The sequence below is a fragment of the Herpailurus yagouaroundi genome, unplaced genomic scaffold (genome assembly GCF_014898765.1).
Source record: "Herpailurus yagouaroundi ecotype Mexico unplaced genomic scaffold, PumYag 140, whole genome shotgun sequence".
Classification (NCBI taxonomy): domain Eukaryota; kingdom Metazoa; phylum Chordata; class Mammalia; order Carnivora; family Felidae; genus Herpailurus; species Herpailurus yagouaroundi.
In genome coordinates, this window is record NW_024412395.1 from 23,998,609 (window position 1) to 24,026,242 (window position 27,634).

Genomic DNA, 27,634 nt, shown 5'->3' on the forward strand with positions numbered 1-27,634 from the left:
CATCAAACTTCTTTCACAACTTTGTACTAAGTGCAATGTGCTTCTTGACTCAAGTTTTAAGTTTATACAGGTAATTACAACTGTATGACATAGAATATTGGTTTTAAAGTTACTGTCCAAACACTGAAACAAACTGAATACCATAAAAATATGCATAAACAATACATTCATTTTACAACTTCTGGGTTGTTTTAATAGTATTTCTCCATTAAACACCTGCCTGAGTTTCTATTTACCATCTCATTTAGCTTTCACAGTTTACCTTTGTGGAAACTGCCTGTCAATTGCTTCAGTAGTCCAATCACTAGAGACCAGATTGCTTTCTGTCAGTCTGCTTGTATAATGTGATGGTAATAGATAACAGGTGGTCAGTATTCGTCAGCTGAGGTGAAGATGATGTCTCACAAACTATAAAACATCTGAGGAAATGCTGTAACAGTTCACACTTACTACTAATTGCACCATTAGAAGCTTAATTAATTCTTTACCCTTCCACTATGTTCCTTAGATGGCCATAAGGTAGGAAATCATTCGGAACAGAAAGAAAGAATCTAAAGAGACAATAATGAGGTGTAATAAAAGAAAGAATGAGTGGCAGAATGGCTAACATTTTGCTCCGAAACTAGAGTGGAGTTTGATTGCTTAATCAGTTCTGTATTTGATAATGACCCTAAAAGGGAATCATTTTTTAAAGAGCACCTTAATTCCAAGAACGTGTTAACCACTGCCTACATTTAAACTGACTATCCTCAATGACTAACTATATGTTTGAAAGTATTTCAAAATGCTTCCTGATTTTAAGGTGTCAGCAACTGAATCCTCACAAATCAGAAATGGATAAATGAGACATGAAAAAGTTTTCACTCCAGGACAATCTATATATATTTAAAATATAGCCTTAGAATATGCTACATAAAAGATGGAAACAGGGTATTAGACTCAATGTTACCTAACTAATGTTTAAACTCAGGTCAACTTCTACTTTGATATCTCCATTTTCTAGTGTTCAAATAGCATATCTTTAGACACATGTGATGACCAGACAGTTTATATCAGGAACCTGGCATAATTTGAATTTTGTAATTTTAGCCTTTCTAACTTGCTTAAACCTTAAAATATCTACAGTTTACAATAATTAATTTCAATAAAATTGAATAAAGGACTCTGAGCAATAAAATTGATCTCCTTGAGGAAAATTAAGACTAGAATGAGAAAAACCTTAGACTTTGTTTTAAGAGCATGACACAGAGGCTTATTTCCCTTTTTTTCCAGGATACTAGATTAAAAAATGAACAAATATTTATCAAGGCAAGCAGTATGAAAAGCATACTGCTCAGCAAAAATCCAGTCATCTAAAAAAGAAGTCCAAATTTACACACAATATTTTATGTTACACAATGTAATTTTATATTACATTACTACAAAGAACCTATGGTTTTATTTCCAGCTAAAAACCTGTTTTTGCTTTGTTTTCTTAAAAAATGTAATACTACATCTTTTCCCTAATTTTAGAAACTAACAAATGTCAAAGCCTCTTGACAAAGCCTCTTGGCTCTGAAAGCTAACTTGGAAATATAACAAATGCAATTCTCAGCCCACTGGACTTAGCTATGATTGAACCCATTACAGATGTTGGTTTCTGTCAAGAAGAAATAAATTTCAGGTTCAACTTTAAGTCTTCTTAAAACCAGGGGGATTTATGCCAAATTCCTAGAGAGATATCAGTGTCTTCAAGATTTAAACTTTTAGTTCTAACCCAAGGTAAACAGGCTGTATAGACTACATTGTCAAGACTTACTTTTGAACCCTGGAAGTTATTTCATGCAAACCACTCCCCTTCACGTTACAAATCAAACATTTATCAATTAACAGTGGCTTGGAACTGCAGTGCCATTTACCTGTTTGGACCTAATATTCAGCAATTATATAACTATTTTTGTTTTTGCTTTTGTTTTAAGCATCAAATGTGACACCACTCTTCAAATATGATTTACCCAGTAAACCTGTCTCAACATGCTCCCATCCCCATCCAAGATTAAAATCCTTCAGAATATTTATGAGATGCTTATCTCAGAGGAGTGTTCCCACCTGCCAGATATACACTGGGGATATAAGAATGAAGAGACCAAATCTTTGTTTCCATGAGGTTTATATTCTATATGGAGGAGATAGACAAATATATACTATGTTAATAACAAAAAAGTTCTAAGAAATATTGGTTCCAAAGGGTACTTTTCTAAATGGGATGATCATAAAAGGCTTGTTTGTGGAGGTGATCTGAAGATAGGTGGGGCAAATTATGAGTTCTTACGGAAGAACATTCTAGATAGAAGAAACAGGACATGCCTATGCCCTGAAATGAAAGTTATTTAGGGTATTCACCCTATTCTCCCTAAGTTATTTAGGGAGGTCAAGTGCCAGAAAAGAGAGCATGGGGAAAGTAACAGGACATGAGACTGGACAGAGATGGGATTTTGCAGGGTCTTATATACATAACATGAGAAGCCACTGGAGGGTTTTGAGCTGAAACGTTAGTGGTTGTGACCTGTGTGGTTTTAACAACTTGCCTGTTTGAGGAAAAGGTAGAAGCAGATCAGCTAGAAAGCAACTGCAATAACCTGAGTCAGACAGTAATGCCTGGACTAGTTTGTAGTCAATGAAGTTAGTGAGAAAAGGTCTGATACTGGATATATTCTGGAGCTGGATACAATATAAACTGTAAGACAAAAGGAAAAATAACAGTTTTTAAAAGTGATGGGAAAAACATATCAGAGTCATGTTCAAGAAGGAAATAATTGGTACAATTGGACCTCATTAAAATTTAAAAATGTCTGCTCTACAAAAGACAATGTCAAGAGAAGGAGAAGACAAGTCACAAACTGGGAGAAAATATTTAGAAAAGACATATCAAAAAAAAGGTTGTTTTCTAAAATAAACGTAGAAGTCTTAGGGGCACCTGGGTGGCTCAGTTGGTTAAGCAGTTAAGTGTCTGACACATGATCTCATCTTCCAGACAGAGCTCTGAGCTGAGCTTGGAGCCTGCTTAAGATTATCTCCTTCTCCCTCTCCCTCTCCACCTCCCTCACTGATTCTCTCTTTTTCTCTCTGTCTCTCAAAAAAAAAAAAAAAAAAAAAAAAAAAGAAAAAAAAACAAAGAATTTTTACACTGAACATAAGAAAATGAACAACCTACTTGAAAAGTAGGCAGAAGATGTGAATAAACATCTCAACAAAGATCAACAGATGCCAAATGCATATAAAAAGATGTTCGACACCATATGTCATTAAGGAATTTCAAATTAAAATTTTTCTACATTTATTTATTTGAAAGACATTTGAAAGACAGAAAGAAACAGAGCATGAGCAGGGGAGGGGCAGAGAGAGAGGGAGACACAGATTCCACAGCAGGTTCCAGGCTCTGAGCTGCTAGCACAGAGACCAACACAGGGCTCCAACTCACAAAGTGTGAGATCATGACCTGAGCCAAAGTCAGACGCTTAACCAACTGAACCATCCAGGCACCTCAAGGAATTTCAAACTGCAACAATAAGGTACCACTATACATGTATTAGAATTGTCATAATCCAGACTACTCACAACACCAAATGTTGGTGACAATATGAAGGAACAGGAACTCTCATTCATTACTTCTAGAAATGCAAAATGGTACAGCAACTTTGGAAGACAGTTTGGCAGTACGTTACAAAATTATGCATACTCTTATTTTTGACTCAACCAATGCACTCCTGAGTATTTCCTCAAAGTAAGTAAAAACTTCTGCCTACAAAAAAACCTGCACACAGATGTCCACAGCTGCTTTATTCATAATTGCCAAAATGTAGAAGCAACCAAGATATCCTTTAGTTGGTGGATAGACAGACTATGGTACATCCAGACAACGGAATATTGTTTGGTGCTAAAAAGAAATGAACAAGCCAGGAAAAACATGAGAAACCCTAACTACATATTACTACATGAAAGAAGCCAGTCTGAAAAGACTAGATATTATAGGATTCTAACTATATAGTATTCTAGAAAGGGGAAACTATGAAAATGATAAATAGATGAGACATTTCCAAAGGTTACAGGGAAGGAAGGATACATAGGCAGAGCAAAGATGATCTTTAGGGCACTGAATCTATTCTACATGATATTACAATGGTTGGTAAACGACATTATACATGTGTTAAAACCCATACAATGAATAACACCAAGAGTGAACCCTCATATAAACTATACACTTTGGGCGATAGTCCTGGGTCAGTATAGGTTCACTGATTGTAACAAATGTATCAGTCAGGTGTGAGATCCTGATGTTGGGGGAAGGTGGGAGATATACAGGAATCTTGTACTTTCTACACAATTTTGTAATGAACCTAAAACTGCTATTAAATATCTATTTAAATAAGTAAATTAACACATTTTTCAAAAAAAATGCAGAGAATATTTTAAAGTTTATTATAAATATGGGAATGCCTTTCTAAGTCTGATGGAAAACCCAGAATCCAAAAGAAAAGAAAAGTTGAGTACATAAATATCTTAAACTTCTGTTATGGGGGTGCCTGGGTGGCTCAGTTGGTTGTGTCCAACTCTTGATTTCAGCTCAGGTCATGATCTTGCTGTTGTGAGACTGAGCCCCATGTCGAGCCCTGTGTGGGGCTCAGTACTGGGCATGGAGCCTGCTTAAGATTTTCTCTCCCCTTCTCCCTCTGCTACTCCCCTGTATGCACTTGTGCACACACGTGCTCTCTCTCCTTGTCTCAAAAATGAATAAACTATTTAAAATATATTTATTTTTTTAACGTTTATTTATTTTTGAGAGAGAAAGTATGAGTCGGAGAGGAGCAGGGAGAGACAGAGACGCAGAATCCGAAGCAGGCTCCAGGCTCTGAGCTGTCAGCACAGAGCCCGACATGGGGCTTGAACCACAAATTGTGAGATCATGACCTGAGCTGAAGTCAGATGCCCAACCGACTGAATCCCCTGGGCATCCCAATATTAAAAATATATTCAAAAAACACTTGTGTTATGCATAAAGTCAATAGAGAAAATTAGAAGATAACATATTGAGAAAAATATGCTTTTAAAAATTCTACAAAAGATCAATATATAAAATATTTACATATTTCTCAGAAATCAATAAGAAACTATGAAAACCACAATTTAAAATGGGCTAATGTATGGGTATCATTCTTGACCCAGTTTCCACTTTTAATCTGTAGCATCTAAAGAACAGCCAAATACTGCAGATCCACAAGACAGTGTGAAACTAAGGGGCTCAGCAGATCCCACCACTCCATGAAAAAAGCACAAGCAATCCCTGTGGCCAATCTAAAGTACAGATATGAAAATGAGTTGCAGGTGCTTTTTTGGATCAAAGTGCTTCAATAATACAACTTAAAATGTGACACTGGCTTAGTGAAGGCAATCAAGCTACAGGTGGCAAAGACTCAAATATTACAGGAAAAAAATTACCAATTTAAGTAATTATAAATATAGAAAACAAACCACCTGCCAAGCACAGCTATAGATTAATTTTTCTTTTTTTTTTATTTTTTTTTCAACGTTTATTCATTTTTGGGACAGAGAGAGACAGAGCATGAACGAGGGAGGGGCAGAGAGAGAGGGAGACACAGAATCTGAAACAGGCTCCAGGCTCTGAGCCATCAGCCCAGAGCCTGACGCGGGGCTCGAACTCCCGGACCGCGAGATCGTGACCTGGCTGAAGTTGGACGCTTAACCGACTGCGCCACCCAGGCGCCCCATTAATTTTTCTACATTAGAAAAATTTCAAGAAGTTGATGTGTATGAGATGTTCTTTGCCACTTTCGACAAAATTCTACAAGATAAATAATGAAATTAGACTGAAAGCGGATAGCAAACAAGCAGAAAGAAAAACAACTTTGATAAAGTTAGCTTTTTGGCCTGAGGTCTGAAATGTAAATTAATAGAGAGACATTAATTGGTGCCTCTCAGGGATAAGAGTGCCAAAGTGAACAGTTTTAAGCAACAGCAACAAAGTATCACCTTACCAAAACAGAAGACAAAGGCACCAAGTCATTCATAAGCACTTGTCATCAAGTTCTCTCTAAAACAGCGAGATGCAGGCCACTAATAAAGATCAGATAAAGTGTTACATTCACAACCAAGTGTTCTCTCCATATATTATCAAGGATGGGGATTGAGAAAGACACTGAGAGAGGAGTTTAGAAGGATAGATATTGATAGAAATATTGAGAGAGGGAGGGAGAAAAGTAAAACACAGAGACAGAAAGTAAAATGTAAGACTTCAGACTTAAAGATTAGAGCTATCCAAACTCTTTGGCTATATTTACTCATACAATAAATCTCCAAATTTGCAAAGTTCAAAAATTTGATAACATTATGTGTTGGCAATAATAAAGAAAATTGGTGTTATTCTCATACTACAATTTATATTGTTAATTAGTAAAGATAATTGTGTATGCCTTCTGACTCAAAAATTCTATTTCTAGGAATTTATATCACAATAACACTATTATAGGAACAGAAGCACTTACATATACAAATGTCAAGTACTACATTGTTTTGTAGAAAGCATTTTAAATCGCCTAAGTTGCATGTATAAAAATGTTAATCAAATTATGACGCATTCATAAAATGGAGTACTATATAATTGTCTGAATAATAAGACAGACTATGGATACTAATAGAAAACAAAGTTTTATGTCATCCTTAGTTTAAAAAAACATATTTCAGGACTACATAAACACATTCACACATATTTTCTAGGTAGAAAAATTATATGCCATATTACTTCTCTGAAATGAGATTGAGACTTACTACAAACCCTTCTCTGAGAAGTGGATTTTGTTTATACAATTAATATTTTTACATAACAAAAACTCAGTAAGGTAATATACAGGAAAAACAAACACTGGCAACATTAAAACTCTTCTTCAGGAAAAAAAAAAACACAATAATAGGAAATGTGGCAAGGATAGCAAATGAATAGGGATGATTTCAACACAGTAATCACAGCATAGTCAAACTCAGGAAGCAGGTTGGCTGGGCCATCCATTTTCCTGGTTATTTGACTCATATCACTAGAATTCAATTAAGATCAGCTACTAAAATAGTACAGCAATGGTTCTCAAAGTGCAGTTCATGGATCAGCATTAACTGGGAACCTCTAAGAAATGCAAATCCTCAGGCCTTATACTAAACCTAATTAATTAAAAACTTTGAAAGTAGTTAAAACTCAGTTTTAACAAGTCCTCTAGGAAATTCTGGTGTATGATGAAGTTTGTGAAACACTATAGGAGAGCACAGTGAATAGGAATAAAGGATTAGACTTCTAGTTTCAGTCCCAATATATATAGTGCTTGAAAGGTATCACTCACTTCTGTACAATAAAAGCTGAAGAAACTGAAAATCAACCACTTCTCTTGCACCAATCATAAAACAGAGATCACAGGGCAAGCCACAACCCTGAAACCTGGAGAGAAAGGAAAATGCAGATACGCAGAGCTGAGCTCAGTTTAACAGGAACACAAGCTACAGGAGCCATAAACTGGTAGGAGTACTTAACAGTAACTTTGATGAATTGCTGAACTTGGAATGTAGATTATAGTAAGAATGAGAAATTCCTGCAACCTGCAGCCTTGGGGGACATCTTCACCTCTGTGGTTTTACTCCTTGGAACCCTAGCATATTCTCATGGTAAAGGACCAAGGCAAGCCTTCATATCTCTGACAGTGGTGGTGGTAGGGGTTGAGAGAGGTAAACATTTATTTATTTAATTTTTTTAATTTTAATGTTTTATTTATATTTAAGAGAAAGAGAGACAGACAGACAGACAAAGCATGAGCAGGAAAGGGGCAGAGAGAGATGGAGACAGAACCCGAAGTAGGCTCTGAGCTGTCAGCACAGAACCCAATGCAGGGCTTGAACCCACAAACCATGAGATCATGACCTGAGCCAAAGTTGGACGCTTAACTGACTGAGCCACACAGGTGCCCCAAGAAAGGTAATAATTTAAAATATGCTCAAAGATAGGCACCTGGGTGATTCAGTTGGTTAAGTTTCCAGCTCTTGGTTTTAGCTCAGGTCATCATCTCACAGTTCATGGGATCGAACCCTGGCTCAGGTCTGCACCAAGTGTGGAGCTTGCTTGGTGTTCGTTCTCTCTCTCTCTCTCTCTCTCTCTCTCTGTCTCTCCCCCCCTCCCTCTCTCTCTCTGCCCTGCTTGCTCTTTCTCTCAAAATAAATTTAAAATATTAAAGACAAATATGCTCAGAGAATCCTCAATTATAAAGACTCATTCAGAAAGAGAAAAGAACTCTCTAGAGACTTTATCCAATGTGGGAAAAGAGAAATTACCCAACTCTATCTCCCTTAGGCTTCCTAGCTCACCTCAGAATGGGTGGGGTGAATGAAGTTGAGGAACCCTTGTGAAGGTCATAGCCCAGGGACAGAGACCCATGAAAGACTGAATCAGAACCATAGGATTATAGAAGGTTTGCCCTTTCCCCAAACTTCACAATTACATCAATGGAGCTCAGGTATAATAGCAGTGGATTACATCTGAAAGAGCTGCTAGTCTTAGACTTTGTTTAAGAAGGAGTTGTTAGGGAAAACCAAAGAAAACAGAAAAGACAAAAACAAGGACCCTAGAAGAAACAGAAGTCTCAAGACACCTAAAGCTACAGCAAACAGTGCACACAGCTTGACTTCTTACCAAATTAATAAAACCTCATGCTAAAGGCCTATTCAGGTCAGTTCCTATTACCTGATACACTATATTCAGCTTTCAATAAAAATTTGCAACACATGCTAGAAGACAAGGAAAAATACAGTCTGAAGAAACAGAGCACACATGACAAACAAAATAAGATATGGCAGAGAATTGGGAATTATCAGACTGGAAATTTACAATAATAATAATTAATAAGTTGAGAGCATAATGAAAAAAAATAGACAACCCTGAAAAACAGGTGGGTAATGCAAACAGAGACATAAAAACTGTAAGAATCAAAAATAAATGTAGAAATAAAAAAATACTGTAATGGAAATAAAGACTTCATCTGATGGGCTCATCAATAGACTAGATATATCTGAGGAAAGAATCAAGGAGCTAGAAGACATGTCATTAGAAACTTCCCAAGCTAATTAAAAAAATCCAAATTTAATAGAATATTGAAGAACTGAGGGGCAATTTGAGTGTTGGGCTCTTGATTTTGACTCAGGTTAAGATCCAAGGGTTGGGAGATCAAACCCAGCTCAGGTTCCCCAATGAGTGTGCAGCCTGCTTAAGATTCTCTCTCTCCTCATCCTGTGCCCCTCTTCCTAACTTGCTTGCAGTCTCTCTCTCCTTAAAATAATTTTTTTTTTATTTTTAAAAAAAGAAAAAAAGAGAAACTTGCATTATACCAATGGAGCAGTATAGTGTATTTGAGAGTAGACTTAGATTGCTTGTAAACACATACTGCAAACTATAAGAAAACAACAGAAAATATAAAAAGAAGTATCATTAATATGCTGAGATAGGAGAAAAATGGAATCATGTAAAATGTTTCATTATAATAAGAGGACAAAATTTGATAATTTAGATGAAAATAACAATTCTTTGAAAAATACAAACCACTAAAATTCACACACACACACAAAATCAGTAATCTACCAAAGAAGATGAATCAGCAAAAATCTTCCAAAGAAGAAAGCACCAGGCCCAGATGGTTTCACCTGTGAATTTTACTAAATATTAAAAAAATAAATTTTTACCAAATCTCTACAATCTCTTCCAGAAAATAGAAGCAGAGGGAATACTACTCATAATCTATTGTATGAAGCCAGTGTTACCTTAACACCAAAACTGGATAAGGTATTACAAGATAAAACAATACTACAGATATATATTTCTCATGAACATACATGTAATAAAAATCCTCAACAAAATATTACCAAATCAAACATAACAATGTATAAAAAGAATTACACACTACAACCAAGTGGGATTTATTCCTGCCATTCAATCCTGGTTCAACATTTTTAAATCAATTAATGTAATCCACCACATCAGCTGACTTTTATAGTCTGCACCCATTGATGCAGAAAAAGCATTTGGCAAATCCAACACCCATTCATGATAAAACGCCTCAGCAAACTAAAAATAGAAAGAAAAGCCCTCAATTAGATAAAATACATCCTCAATAAATCTACAGCCAACATAAATATTCTCCCATGTGGAAGTATTCCTACTAGTTTATATAAATACCCCCTCAAGAAAAGGGAACAAACTTCTCATTTCTTAGATTAGACTCTGTCTAGTGACTTCTGTCCAAAGTGTAGATAAAGAGAAGGAGTAAAAACAGTGATTTTCCAGTGGGGAAACTTGACAAACATTATTCAAGCCAAGTAATCAAGGATAATATTAACAGTTAAAACTCATATTGATAGTATATATGCCTGATAGGATGTGATTAAACTGACACTCTACATCTGTGGTCTTCTGAATTACCAGTAACTCCAGAGGGGGAAAAAAAAAACAGTCAGACAAATCCCACTTGAGGGACATTCTACAAAATACCTGGCCAGTACCCCTCAAAACCATCTAGGTCATCAAAAACAAGATATATCTGAGAAACTGCCACAGACAAGAAAAGTCCAAAGAACAACAGACAACTAAATGTAAAGTGATATCCCAAATGAGATCCAGCAACAAAAATAATTAAAATGTACATTAAGTAAAAACTATAGAAATCTAAGCAAACTGTGGACTTTGGTTAATAATGATGTATCAATATGGTTTACTAATTATAACAAATATTTTATATATTAGTAACAAAGAAAACTAAGTGTGGGATATATGAGAAATCCCTTATTGTCTCAATGTTTCAGTAAATCTAAAAGTGTTATAAAAAAATAAGTTCTTAGGGGCAACTGGATGGCTCAGTTGGTTGAGCCTCCGACTCTGGATTTTGGCTCAGGTCATGATCTATTGTTCGTCAGGTCAAGCCCAGCATGGGGCTCCGTGTTGACAGTATGGAACCTGCTTGTGATTCTCTCCCCCTCTCTCTCCCTGCCCCTCCCCCTCCTCAAAATAAATAAGTATTAAAGAAGATACGTTCTATTAAAAAAAGGGTGAAAGATCAATTTTGAGTTCCGGTTTACAATTTCCTACATAAGCTGTTTCATCTCTTGGAACCTCAGTTGTCTTCAGAAGATATATTTTATAGTTACTGTGCAGATTAAATGCTATGTGGAGCTTTTAGGAAAATGTCTGGCACATGTTAAAAACACAAAAGGAAGATAATTATTATTATACCCAAAAAGAAGAATATGTGAATTGTCTAGGGTTTCCTATAAATAAAGAGAAATTAGTGAAGAGCTTGGTATCAGAACAATTCCACTGCATTAGGAATCCAATTTTAAAATATCCTTTATTACATTATTGTTATTATTATTACTATTCATTGATTACCCACTTTTATTTTGATGTAACATAGATACTAATTACAATTCTGTTTTTTGGATATGGCTTATAATAACTTTAGAGCTGAGGTAATTGAATTTCATTATAAAGACACTAGAAGAAGTAAATTTTTCCATTGGCCAGAATGGCACACTTTGCCATCTATAGTCTAAGTTTTATATTCTATATTAGATACGTTCTAAACCTTTCTTACAACAGATGGAAACTCTATTGGGCAAGTTACTAGTCATGATGAAGAATATGGTACATATTCTTAATATAATTAAGGGATAATTAAGGAATGACGAGTTGCATATTTTTGTTGTCTGGAATTATATAAATATAATTTATTTTATATTTTAATTAATAATTATGTATATGTAAAGACAGTTAAGACACTTGATTAGTAATTTAGCAGGATCCACTCCTGTATTTGATCATGAAATGACATGTTGAGCGCCATATATCTGGCAAATCATGGTCAATCCTCTTCTCCCTGAATCTATTTTAGGTAATTCTTAGTAATCTACACTATCTTTCCAACCTGGCCATTTATCTGAGGGTATTGAAAGTATAAACAAATTTCCAGTTCACAAGTATTTTAAACAGAACTGAGATCAATGGAGACCCACTGTTAGAGGCAACAACCTCTGGCAGCCAATATTCTGCAAATAACTGGTTCTGAGCTGAGATTATTGCAGCCAATATATTAGATGAAACTAGGAGCTTTGTGAGCCACTTTGAAAAATAGTCTTTCACAATCAAGAAATTTGCTCTAGATTGCACCTGCAAAAATCAATATTGATTCTTGTATAAAGCTTCTTGAACCCTTAGCATGGAAGAATCAATATCTTTGGCCGATTATGTATAGTAGCATGGCACACAATATACAGTTAATTCAATAATAAGCATTAATTCCAGGTCAGCGGACATTCATCAGTTAATACTTTCATGAAAGCAATTCTCAAACGTGCTGCATAAAGCATGGCTAAATAATTTGAGGTCACTGTTGGAAAGAAAAAACACAATTTCCATTATACTGTTCCTTTATAGATAGAAAATATATTCATGCATTTAACTACTCATTATGGATGTGTTAGTATTTTCTATATTCAAGTCGTGTTGTAAGGTAATAAAGTCACAGTATAAATCCCAATGCCTATTCTTTAGGAGCCATGATATATATCATGTTATATATGTAGTGATATATATCTATTATATATGTATACCAATCATATATAGTATACGTATACCAATCACTATATTGTGCCTACTTATTTTCATTCTCCTCCATCATTTATAATGATGCTCTTTTTAATTTTTTACATTTATTTATTTTTGAGAGAGAGAGGCAGAGGGGGGGGGGTTTGAGAGAGAGAGGCAGAGAGAAAGGGAGACACAGAATTGGAAGCAGGTTCCAGGCTCTGAGCTGTTAGCACAGAGCCCAATGTGGGACTCAAACTCACAAACCATGAGATCAAGACCTGAGCCAAAGTCAGATGCTTAACCAACTGAGCCACCCAGATGCCCCTGTAATAATGCTCTTATACATAAAATTCTCTAAAGAAAGTTAAGGTAACTGGAAATATCATTAATTATGTGTTCGATTAGAAATAATTACTGTAAAACAAACAACATTGTATATTATTTTTCTAATGAGTTCAGCTTAAGAAGCTAAAGTTCCTTGATGTCTGGAAATTAATATATTAGCTATAAACACAGCCTACTTCTCTTCAGCATTGTAGACAAAAAGCATTTTATTAATTTGGTGGAAAAGACTCAACATGACTCTGATATTGCTTGGTGAAATCTAAAGCCACTTGGCTGAGAAAATAATCCAAGGAATGAACAGAACCAAAAGTCTTATGGAAAAATAAGAACACAACCTTGGATCTGGCTCACAAACAGCTTCTTTTATTTAATAATGGCTTTGGATAAAAAGTGGAATTTTCCTCAGAAACAACTGTAAAGTTACAGAATTCCTATTAGAGAGGTAAAGTAGATATGAGAGTGACCAGAGATCATCTTAGGGACAGAATTGAAGCTAATTTGGTAGCCAGTGGCACCGAGGCTCTAAGAACAGATAAAAAGAAATGATGCTCTGGAAAGAAAGTAGTGAGGGACAAATTGCTGTTAAAGAGACGATGGATGAGTGTTCCAGCCTGAAATGAGTTCTTTAACTTTGTGGTTTATCTCCCACTGTTCAAGTTACTGTCAACATAAATGGTAATTTCAATAACTCTAAATCTCCTTCCAATGGCCCACATCAAGAGGAGGTCTTGGGAGTATGTAATTTCTGATTCTGGATTTGAATGTGTTTAGAGATTTTTTTTCAGAACTAATACAATTTTTCTTCAGAACTTTCCACACATAAAAAGATGATGTAAGCTGTTAAACATGCCAAGTTGCTTCAAGCTATATCTTTAGTTCAAAAGCACTTCTGCTTCTACATGAGGTTATTTTGGAATCGAAATCTTTTCCTCAATTTGTTTTCTATCATTTCAGTTCTCCTTCTCACTGGCAATTGAGTGTAGATCCAACAACAGGTGCCACTGCTGTAGACCTTCCTAGACACCAGTACCTGCTGCAGCCTCACAGAGAAGACAGACCTGGTGTTGCTTCCTCTTCTTCACCCTTTAGTTGCTGTTGAATGACCCAGTAGGGGTTTTATTAAAAGTGTAAATCCCAGCAACCCTTTGACACTGGGACCTTCTAAAAATCCAATTAAATATATCAATCTAAGATCCAGTAAAATTTGACCATACTGAAAGAGTGCTCACAAAAATCATCTAACACAAAACTTCTAATGTTAATCCTCAATTATTTTTGATCAAAACATTAGCATGTGGGGGCACATAGGTGGCTTAGTTGGTTAAGTGTCCAACTTTAGCTCAGGTCATGATCTTGTGCTTGTGGGTTTGAGCCCCACATTAGGCTCTGTGTTAGTGGTACAGAGCCTGCTTGGGATTCATTCTCTCTCTCTTTCTTTCTCTCTCTCCCCCTCTCCTTGCCCCCCACTTGTGCTTTTTCTCTCTCTCAAAATGAATAAACTTAAAAAAATTAAAAATGAAACATTAGCATTTGGCTTACTCTTCTGGACAAGAAATCATAAATGCAGCCACAGATATCTGCCTCATATGTGGAGTGATGTATTCAAACATTAGTTTATAACTTTAAAAGACTTCAAAAGAAGTTTGCTATGCATTACAGTTACAATATCTCAGAGCTGATAGTGAATCTTCCTGAATGTCTCAAAGACAGTTTTATTTTCCTTTCACTTTGCTTGTAATTATATTGTGTGTCATGCTCTAATGTAAATACAACAGAATTCAGACTACAAAGTGAATCATATTAATTCTCTCTAAAGCACTGTGATGTGCCTAGTGGTTATAAGCATGGGCTAGTATTTCTGGAGGGACATGCTCTAACTCACTTTATTGTCATGACCACTATGTAAGTAGGTGGAATTGTTATCTCCAATTTAAGGATGAGGAGCCATACACAGGTCAGGTAATTGAAAGGTAAGGCTGGGATTTAAACCCCATGAATGATGATTTAATGTGTGGTTATCTTCAATGGAGAGTGGCACCTGGTGAAGTATGAAAAGATGAAATTCTCTGATAAAATAATCATATATTTAAAAAAGAATGTTTTATTTTATTTTTGAGAGAGACAGAGACAGAATGCGAGTAGGTTGGGGCAGAGAGAGAGGGAGACACAGAATCTGAAGCAGGCTCCAGGCTCCGAGCTGTCAGTACACAGCCTGACGCGGGGCTCAAACTCACGAGCTGTGAGATCATGACCTGAGCCAAAGTCGGACGCTCAACCAGCTGAGCCACCCAGGCGCCCCTATATATGTCAAAGTATACTATATCCTTTGATTAGGTGTTTTGAATCTAAATATTTTCCCCAATAAGGAAAAATAAACTCTTATGTTTTCTCCTGATCATTCCTTATTATTGTCCAAAACACCTTAGAGGAAAATATTATGAATTGCAACTTTAATAATTATTTACTAAAAATAATAATCATTTTTTATCTTGTATTTTTTGGCCACGGTGGAACATTTTTGAGACACTGCAGGATCCTAAGGAATCTTTCTCTAGAACTTCTGCTATAATACAAATACTAGGCTCACTGTTCATAAATAATTATGCTGGTTTGGTTAAATGGCACTAATAGCTCATGAGCTTCATTTTGATAGACAAATTCTAAAGAAAATGCTTTATTTCAGTATTTGCACAGTGCTTACTGCATTCTTAAATTTATGCAGGGTGATACCCTGAGCTACAGTAATTCTAAAAAGTAGTATAGCAATTCTACTTTCCTTTTCTTTAGTCTAGAAAGCAGAATAATCTAAAACAAGGTCAGATGATTCCATACTTCCCCAAGCCCTACAGAAGCTTCTAATTTTATTTAGAATAAACATAAAGCTCTTCCTATGATGGCAAGATCCAGGATGGCATGGCCTCCAGTAATCATTCTGACCTAATCAACTCTTACTCCCCCCTTGCTCTTTCCGGCTCTGTTGGTTTTCTTGCTTTATTTTGGTTTCTCAAGCATTCTTCGATCTCAGGGCCTTTGCACTTAAGGCCATCCCTCTTTCTTGAACACTCATTCCTCAGCTCTCCTCATACCCTGGAGACTTCTGCTCAGATGTTACATCCTTCAAGAATATTTCACTGACCGTTGTGTTTAAAATATTACCATTTACTCTGTATAGATCGTCCCTTTGTCCTGTGTCTTTTGCTTCAAAAAATTTGTAACAATTTGATGAACGTATTTAATTCAGTTTATTATCTGTCTCTTGCACTATAATGTGAGCTTCAATACAGCAGGAAGTTATACATTGCTTTACCCCCAGGTCCCATAAGAGAGAGACTGACACAATATAGAAATTTACTAAGTATTTGTTGTATGAATAAAATAATTAATGAAAAAAAAATGTTCCACACATTTTCTAAACACTACCTTTTATTTTTGCTGACCATGAATTATTAGCCACATGTCACGGATGGAACTTGTATTTGATGCTACTCTTTTTGTTAATGCAGTATATAAATATATAGTCATGCATTCACACTTGCCAAGACTGTTTTAATGTGACACTTTAAACCATTCAAGAGTCTTCAGTGTAAAACTTCACAGAAAAGACAAAATTACAATTTGTCATCTATGCTATCCACAAATTGCAGTGCTCAAATGGATACTAAAACTCTGTAATCTAAGTAGCAAAGAGTTTTGCAGACGGCTGTTCTTTTTATGAAATTTAAATCTTGGAACAATGACTGACAGTAGAGAGGCAAATTAGCCTTCCCAAGATTTCATAAGTTCATCAAGGCTTTATTCTTAATAACCAATGGCAATTAAAAAAAAAGAGTTCTTAACGTGGCAGAAATCTAAAGACAGATTTTTTTTTTGAATAAAAAATGTTTTCCTTTTAGGTGTCTTTATGATTCCCTTTAAAAGAGAACAAAACTGTTTTAACATCTGGATGTCAAAGGATGAGCTAATCAGAATAAAATTTTTTAGTTTTCTAAGTAGCCATTAAACTCTATTAACTTCTATGGTAAACATCACAGCTGGACCTAGTGACATTATGGTGATTTTATTCTCTCACTCGATATATTTTAGGGATCACAAAAAAATATTTTTTTAATGTTTATTTTTATTTTTGAGAGGACAGAGCATGAGCAGGTAGGGGCAGAGAGACAGGGAGACAGAGAGTCAGAAACAGGCTCCAGGCTCTGAGTTGTCAGCACAGAGCCCTGCTTGGGGCTTGAATTCACAAACCACAAGATGATGATCTGGGCAGAAGTCAGATGCTTAATTGACTGAGCCACCCTGGTGCCCCCCACCCAATAAAAAATATTCTTAAAGTCTTAGCCCATGTCCTCTGTTTTACTAGACTAGAAGCTCTTGAGGGCGGGGACCTTCAGTGTCCTGTTCTGCATTGAATTTCCAGCACAAGCATGGTGCCTATGTGAGGTTACACATAAAATATTATTATGTCTTTACTTCCTTGTAACTGACTTTCTCTCTGTCAAAGGCATACATATGGCAACATGGATGGAGCCAAAGAGTATTACGCTAAGCGAAATAACTCAGAAAAGATAAATACCATATGATTTCACTCATATGTGGAATTTAAGAAACAAAACAGATGAACATATGGATGAAAAAAGAAAGAAAGAGAGGCAAACCAGGAGACCGACTTTTAACTACAGAGAACAAACAGGGTTACTAGAGGGGAGGTAGGAAAGGATGGGTTAAATAAGTGATGAGTTAATGAGGGCACTTGTTTTGATGAGCATTGTATGTAAGTGATAAGTCACTAAATTCTACACCTGAAACTGATACTAAACTGGATGTTAACTAGAATTTAAACAAAAGGGTGCCTGGGTGGCTCAGTCCATTAGGCATCTGACTTTGGCTCAGGTCATGATCTCAAGGTCCGTGAGTTCGAGCCCCGAGTCGGGCTCTGTGCTGACTGTGCGGAGCCTCAAGCCTGTTTTGGATTCTGTGTCTCCCTCTCTCTGCCCCTCCCTTGCGCATGCTCTGTCTCTCTCTGTCTCAAAAATAAACATTAAAAAGATTCAAAAAAAGAATTTAAATAAAAACTTGAAAAATTCATGAGTAAATACTATTTTAATGCTTAGTTTTTACTTTTAAAAAACTTTGAAGTTTACATTTGAAATATTTCTAAAAGCCAAAACTAAGAAATTGGATAAACTACATTTTCTTGAAAAAAAAATCAAGAATGAAGAACAGTGTAGCAAATTAACTTGATGTCAGAACAAGAGATTTGAAAGATGACTGAAAATAAATAAACTAGCTAAACTTCCTAGATGATCTAATAAGTGTTATTGATTCTTGCAAAGGAGGTGAGTGACCTACACCTTCAGAGGTTTCTGGAGCTGGAGATAAGGTCTGTCCATCTAGATGGACCAGAGAGTCCACATTGAGAATCTCCGCCACCCACTTCCTTTGCCATTTCTTCTCAGTATCAAAAAGCCTTTTGAAAGCAGGGCTAACACCTATAGACCTTCCCTTGCCATCCAATGTTGCCTGTACTGAATCACTACTTCATCTGTTCAGCTGATCCTACTGACTGGCAACCATGCATCATCCAGAGAAGTGGAATGTGTGCTCTGAGATTTTGGTGAATCTTATCTGAACTGCCCACATGGGCATCTAACTTCAATGTCCCATGATACTTCCAGGCCCTAAAGTAAAGAAAGACAGGGTCCCGGATGATCCTGTGGATTGTGGTAATGTGGAAGAGAAACCTGAATCTTCAGTACCTGGTAATATCAGAGAGCAAGAAAATCCACCACCAGTATATCTCACATGGAAAAGGAATGAAAAGTATTTCCTGAATATTTAGGGTATATCCTCTTTATGTGTCATACAGATATGTATGCGTGTATGTATGTTTTTATGTATGTGTGTGTGTATATATATATATATGTGTGTGTGTGTGTATGTATATATATGTGTGTATATGTATACATATATATGAAGTAACTTTTTTATTTTATATTCAATCTTATAAAAATGTGGCTATGAGTGCTTGTGTTTTATGTTGACTAAATATGTACATAGTGTTATCTATCTTAATTTAGCAGAAAGGAAAAATATATACATTCGGGATGTCCTACCTTTTCTCCATGCTGGCATTATATTAGATAATATCACAAACCTTTTCCTCTCTGAACATTTTTTCTTAAAATCTTGTGCCATTAAGGTGGCCAAATCACAAAAGTTGCTCTCTGGCTTAACTTCATTGTTCATATTCTCCCATCACTTAAAAAAAAGATATACTGACCACCTCTTCTTCATAAGGCACTAAGAAAGATGTGGAAGAAATCCTGCTTTGAAGAATAGAATAAACATGTTATATAAAAGTCATTTTATTATTACAATGCATGTTGCTTAAATGACAGAATAAGAATGTAATCTGATTGCTGGCAGTTACTACATTATTTATATGACTGCTATTAAAATGTGAATTTAAAAAACACAATGGCAAGCTAATGTGAACAAAGGTAACCTAGTGAGGCCTTAGAAACCCTCCTGCTTGGTTAAAGTGAAAAAGAAAACAATGTGCTTCTCTTTTGCAAAAAATACAGTAATCCCGGTGTCTCATCTTCTCACAGAGAAATTCATCAAAATCACACAATTTTGCTACCTAGTTATTAATGAATATACATGATCACAGTTTCAATGTGCAATGTTCACAGATACTGTGCACATTAGGACATAATACATTGTGTGTTCCATTGTGTGTTCTGAGGTTCCATGACCTCAGAGAGATTGTGAATCATATTAGTCAACAGTTTTATCTAGTATGTCAAGAGAAAGGGAGAAAGGTTAAGAGGTGGGAGGTGGTAGATGTAAGTCCAAAATAGTGTTGTGTACTTTGTGGACATTTTTCATATAGCTGGTATTTACTAAAGTACATTGGATCTCGGACTTCTCAGAATTTTCAGTTCCTCCGGTAACATTTGTAAATTCATTTTGCAGCTTTGCTCCTTTTCTCTCTGCATGCTGATACCCCAGCTGTTTGCTCTTCTGCTATTACTTATTTCAAAAGCATCTGAGCTTAAAATGATATAACTGGTCACAAAACTGAGTGCCAGGGCACTAATGTTCACCCTCAGTTACATAAGCGGCCAATAACCCACATTTCCATGAGAGGATATTGATCGTATATGAAGGTTCAAGAGTCCTGTCATTTTTACTCATACCTTCCCATATTAGGCAGATTAAATCATTACTATAAAATTATTAAAATAAAAGTCATTATCATGGCTTTGTGCTAACTTTTTATTTTCAAAAGGCCACATAAGAGCATTAGTCATTTCATTTTGATCAAACACAGGGCTGCACTGTACAAACTGCTCTGATCTAGTATGACCCCATGTTCTTTGCCACAATGAATTAGGTGTATGAATGTTTATAGAGATTCTAAAGCAGCCACTCAAGGTAAGTATTCGTTGTTTGTCCTTTGTTTTCTAATCTAAGTATAAACTTCGTTGGTTTTAAAAAACCACTGAAATATTTAAGAACTGCTTCCTGTCTAAGGTGTTAAACATAAAATCTTCCTCATAATTACCTCCTGGATTTCCACTTTTGCTGCACATTTATTTCTAACAAAAACGTTATTTCGTATCATTGTGACCTCTCTATTGATCTACTTACTATTTTCTCTTTAAGTCAATTCAATTCTGATTTCATTTCTAACCAAATAGAAACCAAAGCAAATTATTTCCAGAATGCTTTTGTTAGCAACCTAGAAATCTTTCTCTCTACTTTCTATTTCATTTGCCTATGTCTAATCATAGGACCAGATTATTGGATTCAGCAGGACTGAATATTACTTCTGGAGAAAAGCATACACTCACATACACTGGCTCCCTATAAATCCATACTTGGATTTAATAATTGTGCATAAGCTTAGAGACATGGAGACAATTTGCTTTCAAGTTCTAGTTGCAATCTTGAGATATATGACTTGATACAGAACTTAGTATAGGCCTTGCAGACACTGCCACTTGGGTGCCACACCCACCACCCCACCATGGTCACCTCCACCATGTTTTTCAATATCTCTGTGGACAGCAAGCCCTTGGGCCTTGTCTCTTTCCAGCTGTTTGCTGACAAAGTTCCAAAGATAGCAAGAACTTTTGTGCTCTGAGCAGTAGGGAGAAATGATTTGGTTATAAAGATCCCTGCTTTTACAGGATTATTCTGCAATTATGTGCCAGAGTGACTTCACATGCCATAATGGCACTGGTGGCAAGTCCATCTATGAGGAGAAATTTGATAAGAATTTCATCTTGAAACAGATGGATCCTGGCATCTTGTCCATAGCAAATGTTGGACCCAAAACAAATGGTTCCCAGTTTTTCATCTGCACTGCCAAGATTAAGTGATTGGATGAAAAACATGTGGTCTTTGGTAAGGTGAAAGAGGCATGAATATTGTGGAAGCCATGGAATGCTTTGGGTCCAGGAATGTCAAGACCACGAAGAAGATCACCATTGCTGACTGTGGACAAATCTAATAAATTTGACTTGTGTTTTATCTTACCTACCAGACCAATTCCTTCTGTAGCTCAGTAGAGCACCTCTTCACCCCCATCTATTTGAAATATCCTATAATCTTTGTGTTCTTGATGTAGTTCTATGGGTTCCATATTTTCCTTACTCCTCTCCAAGTCCAGTTGGATTGCAGATTTAAATTTATGAAATAAACTTATGAAAATGAAAACAAAATAACAACGAAAGAACTTAGTTACTAACCTGCAAAATTGGAAATGATATCTGTCTCTTGGAGATGCAAAAAAAAAAAATAATTGAAAAATCTGTGATGGAGGCATAAATTCATTCTTCTCATATCAGATTCAATCCAGGAAATACATTTTTGGTGAATGTTTAAAAACTGTTTAACATTAATTCATGACCCCACCCCCAGCACAAAAATTCACTCCAAATCCAGAAGTCATAGTTGTTTGTTCCAAAAATTCCCACAGGACTGAACTTGATCTTTCCTTCAAGCCTATAGCTATCAAGAATCCCCTAACAGAAATCTCCAGGAAGGAATGGAAGCATGGTCACATCTCTTCTCTACCTGGGTGATACTTGCAATATAATCATACCTACTTACTTTATATGGTAAATATAAATATGGTAGGTAAATAATGCCACCTACCAAACAGACTAACAGAGAAAATGTCAGCTCTTTACATTTAAAGCTAGCTTTCGTGCGTTATTTTTTTCACTCTCTATCTCTTTTTAATAGCATTCCTCTGCTTATTGCAGCATTATTTACAATAGTCAAGATTTGGAAACAGACCAAGTGTCCATCAACAGATGAATGGATAAAGAAGATGTGAAGGGCACCTGGGTGGCTCAGTCAGCTAAACATTAAACTCTTGATTTCAGCTCAGGTCATGATCTCACGGTTGTAAGATGGAGTCATGCATTGTTTCATTTCCCAGGATAAATCTTGCTAGTTCCCACAGGACAAGATTTTGAGACCATGCCAATAATCATTCCTACTCTGAAAGCACTTGGGTCTGTGAACATCCTTTAAGAACATGACGGGTGAATCTGGCACCCACATGCTTGAAAGCTGAGTACAGAAATCACATTTTTCATTGTTTAACAATGTGTTCCTGTTGGTACATCATGTAAATACATAATTTTAATTTAGCAGGTGGAGAAACTGAGGGCAGAGAGGCAAATGACTTTTTTGAGAGTACACAGGTGGCAAAACCTAGATTCAAAGTCAGATCTATCTGTTGTTGCCAAAGCCCATGTACTTTTTTATACCCATCTATCTCCTCTCTTCCAGGCCCTATTCATCAATAAATACTATTCACATACAGAGATAGTATTTTTTAATGTTAACAAAACATAAACTTCATTATTTTTAATGTGAAACACAAAGTAACTATTTGTATTTTATAATTTACTTTGCTTAAATTTCTATGTTGTTTTTGTTTGAAATAAAATTAAAATTTTCAGCACTATTCCTGGATATATATACACATATATATGTAAATGTGCATGAGCAAACACACACATGCACACACACACACACAATATGTGTATGTATAAATGTATGTGAAAGACATGTGCATGATGCATGGATGGATGTGAAAGATGTATGCATATGTGTGTGTGTGTGTGTGTGTGTGTGTGTTTGAGGTATACAGACATACCTACACATACATATGTATCTGTCAATATACAAATATACGCAAATACATACACATTGAATCATTACTTTCTTGGTATTTCTTGATATCTTCTAGATAAATAGAGGTATTCAGTCAGTTTTCTGCTCTGGATAAATGAAACCTGATACTTTGAATACTAATGGAAAAATGTGTTATAATTAACTGAAATAATTTTCTAATTTTTCTTTGCATTTAAAAAAAGTGAAAATTCTGAGATTATAAATCAAAACATGTTACATTCATTAACAGCTTGCAAAGTTATTTTTAAAATTCTGCCTGTAAGTGCTTTCTTTAAAAAGGTTCTAAAATCTAAATGTCTAAATATGCTAAATATTTTAGAGAAATATATTTTTCAAAACTATATTCATATAAGTTTATATGACCAATGGACACAATATCTTTCTGAGTGAATAACTGAATAATTTCAAAATAATATAAAGTAATTGCAGTTCTCAATGTCAAAATATAGCAAAAGGTATATATTTAAAAGTAAAATATTTAAAATAAATTCTAGATGTTATCTCTTATATATTAAATATCTAAATATTCTGACTGAATTTTTAGATCCTTAAAAATCAGTATTTAAAGAAATAATTATGAAGAAAAAGCTTAAATGACATTTATTAAATTTCAGTTATTATTTTTCTATTAATTTTCTAATGATTTAAAAATGAAAAAAATGGGCCCATTAATTAAGATAAATATTATTTTGATTACAGATTTCAGTAAAATAGAAGATTATAGGGATATGGTTCCTTTCCATTTCCAACTACTATCTACCAACTATCAGAACAGCAGTAATAGACCTTTTTTTCAAGAGAAGAAAAGTTAGACACAAAGAAATCTTTATACCAGTAAAAAAAAAAAAAAATAAGGTATAATGTTTAGTTACCGATGGTAAACTAAACAGAAATTTTAAAAAACATTTTGAGAGACTGTAATTTTAGATATCTCTATGGATGATTCCATCTACAGGTTTCATGAATTCATAAAGAGATAATACACACACTACACGCATGCAAAAACACTCACATATACACACAAACATTCAGTTTCCATTAGAGCTTTTCATACTCTTTATATCTTAATCTGTCAGTGAGCCATAGGGCTGCACTTCAAATTCTCCTCTCTTTTCCATACACTTTTTAACATATATATTAGAGCCTCCCATTTGTTCATTTATGCAGCAAATATTTATTTTCTAGTATACCTGATGAGCTGGCATGTAATTTATCATCCCAACTAAGACACTTATGAGAGTGTCAGAAGGTGTTGTTAACAGTCATGTCAGGTCAGCAGGCACAAAACAGAACAGACCTGGGCAACTGGGGAGTGTGGGAATTCAGTCTATATGTTTGCTGGGCACAAATCAGCTGTGGTCCCTGCTCTCATCAACCACATAGTCTAGTGGACAAGTTATATCCAAACCAGAAAATAAATTTAAAAAAAAATTACACATCGTGCCAAGTGTCAAGAAAAAAGTTATGGTACTGAGTTGTGGCATATTGGTGAAGAATGTGAGGAACTGGGTTTTTCAGACCATTCTTTAGAAGTAATGTTTAAACAGGGGCGCCTGGGTGGCGCAGTCGGTTAAGCGTCCGACTTCAGCCAGGTCACGATCTCGCGATCCGTGAGTTCGAGCCCCGCGTCGGGCTCTGGGCTGATGGCTCGGAGCCTGGAGCCTGTTTCCGATTCTGTGTCTCCCTCTCTCTCTGCCCCTCCCCCGTTCATGCTCTGTCTCTCTCTGTCCAAAAAAAAAATAAATAAATGTTGAAAAAAAAAATTTAAAAAAGATAATTGATTCTAAAATTTTACTTATAGAGAAATGCATTGCGTGGCATTAACTTCCATTATAAATCATCACACTACTATTTTTATTAATGGAACCCTCTGCTATAATTTTGAATTTTAATGATTTGCTATTATAGTTACATATAATCGATAATAAATGACAATTCTGCCATTACACTACTAAAATTAAGCATTGTATTAATATCTGGAAATTTGTGCTGCAATGTCAACATTCAATATTTGGTTAATTCTGAAGTAACTGTAAATAGAAGCATGAACTAGGTAGCAATTTTCACAATAAATGTGAGAGTCAATGTTTAACAAAATAAAAATGAGTTTTTATATAGAATTGATACTTTATGCATAAGCATAAATGGCTAAATATGTGCATGTATCATGTTAGTATAAACTTGGAAATATAGAGCTAGTAGTATGTTAGTTGTAAATGAATAAGCAGAAACAAAAATCTGAAAAGTTTTCCAGTTAAATATGACTACAATATTTATCATCACACCCTTCCAAAACTCTACATTAATGAAAGTCAAGATGTAAAAACACACACATTTTAAAAATGGAATTATAGCAGAGATGTCAACAACATTTGAAGTTGGAATTCTGACATTCTAGTAATAAATAACTCTTCAGACTTGAGAAGATGAATGCTAAGTATCTATAATTTTTTGCCACTGCAAAATTCTGGAAGAGCCCAGGAATTAGAGGTGGCAGGTATGACTGATGACAGGGTTAGATGGGTCTGAAAAACAGAAGGTTGGCTGAAAGTCTGATTTTTTAAAAAAATGTTTATTTAATTATTTTGAGAGAGAGTGCAAACGTGCTCAAGCTGGGGAGGAGCCAAGAAAAAAGGAGAGAATCCCAAGCAGGTCTCAAGCTCAGTGTGGAGCCTGATGCGGGCTTGATCTCAAGACCATGGGATCATGACCTGAGCTGAAATCAAGAGTCAGACACTTAACCAACTGAACCACCCAGGTGCATCAGTTGAAAGTCTGAGATAAAATAAGGCAGTCAGAGAAAGACACATATCAGATGTTTTCACTCATATGTGGAACTTGAGAAACAGAAGACCATGGGGAACGAGAAGGGGAGAAAATAGTTACAAAGATGGAGGGAGGCAAACCATAAGAGACTCTTAAACACAGAGAACAAACTGAGGGTTGATGGGGGTAGGGGATGGGTGATGGGCATTGAGTAGTGCACTTATTGGGATGAGCACTGGGTGTTGTATGTAAACAATGAATCACAGGAATCTACCCCTAAAACCAAGACCACACTGTATACACTGTATGTTAGCCAATTTGACAATACATTATATGGAAAAAAAGAAAAAAGACCTGAGGATGAGAGGAGGAAGGACTTGTTTGAGAACCGGCAAATGTCACCATCAAATTGTGCCTCACTTGGAAGCCTTTGTTATGCAGCCAACCTATGGGGCTTGTCCTTCTCTAAACTTCTGCACATATACTTCATGCTGCCAATCATCCTTTTATGGTAGGAGAGGGAACTTTTCAGCCTGCTCTGCAGATAAAGATATATCCCAACAGGATCTGAGCACAAGAGCCAAACATTTGATCCAAGGAGCAGATGGTGGAACCCCAGATTACGGCACAAAGAAAAGATGCTCAAGAATAGGTCTACTGACCAGGAAGCGAGCCAGAAGAAGGAGCATGTCCAGAGTAGGTAGGGGTAGTCCTAGACGTGGGTAGCTGGAGTGCATGTACATGGGTCTCCTTTCGTATTCACTGTCTAGGGCACATAGACAGTGGGGTCCCAACGAATGAGTGAATGAACAAATAAATGAACATATGGCACAAAATAGGCTTTCATGTATGTTATAGTATATTTTTACATGTAATGTGGAGCAATACGACATGCAGCCATTTGAGCAACCTGTACTTCTCACTTGCTGCTTTCTGGTGAAGTTGTCAGCAATCCACACACATTGTTGAATGTCTAAGAAAACAATTTGTTTGCATTCTAATGCTGTAAAATATCGTTTGGATTTAAATGGCAGGGACAAAAACAAGAAGAGGCCTTTACATATGGTGACAGAAAATGAGGGGTATACTGTGGAGAAGCTGACCCACAGAAAACCCGAATTTTTAAACACCAAAGTCAAGGGTGAATACCCCAAAAGAATAGGGTAATTAAGGAAAAGCCAGCATCCTGAGCAGAGCTATCCCACTATGACCATCAATGGACAGGTAAGTAACACCATATATTTGAAGAAGAGTTCCAACATAAAAGGCCCAGACAAAAAGAATAATACATTAAAAAGGAAGATGGAGAAAACAGAGCATACAAGAAAAGAATATATAATTATAAAACAAAATACTAAGGAATATCCCATAATAGCTTAGAAAATTTTTAATATGGTAACAAACCTTACAAATCAATAAAAAAGTTGGAAGATAAATTTGAGGATATCTCCTAGACTATAACATAATAAAGCAAAGATAGAAAGTAGGCAGTATACAGAAATGTGAAGTTGCAAAAGTTTACTTCCTTGAATATTTTGGGGGAAGCTAGAGAGAGGACATAAACATATCTGTTAAGAGAATAATATACTGCAATAATGATGGATACCTTAAGCAAAGGAGAGAAAAAAGTGAAAATTACTAAATCCA

General features: G+C 35.6%; 1 protein-coding gene and 1 pseudogene across 4 annotated transcripts in view; one reads left to right on the top strand and one right to left on the bottom strand.

Moving 5' to 3' along the window:
* LRP1B (LDL receptor related protein 1B) overlaps window positions 1-27,634 on the bottom strand; it is a 1,898,953-nt gene that overhangs the window by 374,746 nt on the left and 1,496,573 nt on the right. The window lies entirely within an intron of this gene.
* Window positions 21,036-21,576, top strand: LOC121030507 (peptidyl-prolyl cis-trans isomerase A-like; annotated as a pseudogene).